The following is a 2378-nucleotide window of genomic DNA, read 5'->3' as shown; positions in this document are numbered from 1 at the left end:
TTTCAGGGTATAACTTGGGTAATTAGGAAGATTTCATCATAATAAGCCTAAGGAAGTACTTGGAATCAATTGCGGGGAGTTATGCAAAGAAATCAGCAAAATCAAAAGAGAAGAAGTGGAATTTTCCAGAAACTGTGCAGGCGCCCACGTGGGAATGGAGGCGGCCGCTTGGGGTCGTAATTTTAGAATCTGGATTTTCTAATTTGACTTCTATTGGGCTTTTGACGACGCTGTCTCTTGTGGACTCTTATATAAGCAATCTTGGGAGACGTTTCACAACAACAAGTGACAAGCAAGGAGCAAGTAATAAGGAGAGAAGATTAAGAAGACCGTTTTAGCAAGGAACAACGAAGAAGAGGAAGCATACATTATCTAGTGATTCTTTTAATTCGTTGTAACAGTGGATGCTAGTTTTTTTTACTTTGAACCTTAATACTCTTATGACGTACTCTGTTTTCATTAAGTATTTTCATTAGTTTATATTGTTGTGTTATTATCATGTTTTCATATGAACCCATGGTGACGATGAGTTCTATCATGGATTTCTTTAGTTAATTGTTTAATACCTTGGTATATGATGATTGTATGATATCTAGCATAAGTTGTGCTTATTCGTCTTATGTGCGTCGCGAACATATAAGATAGCCTGTTAATCTCTTGTGAAGCGATGGTGAATCTTGAGATTCAGAACTTGCCATGCGAGCATAGGTTCATGTATTGTATGCATGATTAGTGGGTAACTCTAATTGTTTTACTTGCCTTGTGTAATCATAATGAATAACTTGCGCTTAAATCGTTATATTGTCAAATTCTGTAGACATATAGGGTCTCAACATAATTGATGCCTATTCAACTTCTGTCTTAATTGTGGAAGCTTGGTAGAATGGTAATTATGCATCGAAAGTTGGCTTTAATCAGTTTCGTGTTGTTTGATTAATATCATCACCGTTACATGCTAAGGGTAATAACAATAACTATTGAATGAAGTAGTAATGAAGTTATGATCTCATGTGTGTTTAATATTGTGAATTCAAGTATTAATTTAAGTATTTAATTCTCGTAGTTAATAATTAGTTAATCAACCTTAAGTGTTATTGTCTTGACATTGAGAAGTAATCATACATTGGTGAGTAAGTGTTAATTAAATATAATTAATCAGAGTCTTTGTGGGAACGAACTAGAAATCATTCTATATTACTTGCGAACGTGTATACTTGCGTGAATTATTAGCGCATGCTTTGTGCCTAACAGCCGGCGGTGAGCCCAGCGAGCCGATAGTTGTGGTGGAGGCTTTCAGTTGCAAGATTTTGTTGGAATGATTATTTTGCGTAGTCCTGATTTGAATTCTTGGTTTAATCGGTGTTTTTTCATATTATATTATCGATTCAATTGAATTATTTGAGGACATATATTCGATAAGATTATATCGGGGCTTTCTTTAAAAGTGTCGAGTTATTTTATTTTAGTAAATAGAAATTTTTTCCAGATTTCGTAAATCCGAGATTTATACTCCCTCAGTCCCTTCCAATTGTTTACATTTCTGAGGAAGTGTCCCGCACACATTTTAAAGTGCATAAAAAGTATAGTTATGTAACTTATTTTTACAATTTTTTTTGAATAAAAGTTGAATGTTTTAATTTTTATTCAGAAAAACAAAATTATAAAAAAAATTACAGAACTATACTTTATATGCACCTTAAAATGTGTGTCAGACACTCTCTAAAAAATGTAAACCATTAAAAGGGACGGAGGGAGTATTTATTTCGAATTTAAAGGTGTGGTTGTTGGTATATATTGGTTGAGTAATCTTGGTTGGATAAGTATAATAGGGAGGTTTGGTAATTTTGACAAATGTCGATCTAATATCGATTGGTACGTTAATATTTAGTAGAGATGCTACCCAATTTTCGAGGAAATTATATGTTTATATTCGAAAATACAGTTCGAGAATATATATTTATAAATAAATATCAGAATTACCCTGATTGTTACTTGTACCATTATTATATGTATGTTATTATTTTGCGAATGTGTTCGAGTCGGGAATCGTATCGTTGGGAAATTAGTTTAGTGAGGATAAGTCAAGCATAACTGGTCGTCTAACCTAGGATGTTTTGATTCTGTAGGTTCTAGTCGAAGGTCTCAAGAATTGATATCAAACTAAAGATAACCTAGTGACCAGTTGACAATAGTAGCGAGGTTCCAAGCGAAGGACCTGAGCGTTGAAGTCGGATCCAGGATAGTCTGCTAATTAGGTCATAAGCTGAACGTCCGAGTCAATCCAAAATCAGTCAGTGAGAGTTGTAAAGATCTGCAAGGCAAGTACCCTTGACCATTCTTTTATTGTTCAGTATATGTGAATAGCTAATGTTCTATTC

The sequence above is a fragment of the Apium graveolens genome, chromosome 6 (genome assembly GCF_009905375.1).
Source record: "Apium graveolens cultivar Ventura chromosome 6, ASM990537v1, whole genome shotgun sequence".
In the NCBI taxonomy this organism is placed as follows: Eukaryota; Viridiplantae; Streptophyta; class Magnoliopsida; order Apiales; family Apiaceae; genus Apium; species Apium graveolens.
The sequence above is the reverse complement of the archived record's forward strand: the minus strand, read 5'-3'. Positions refer to the sequence as shown.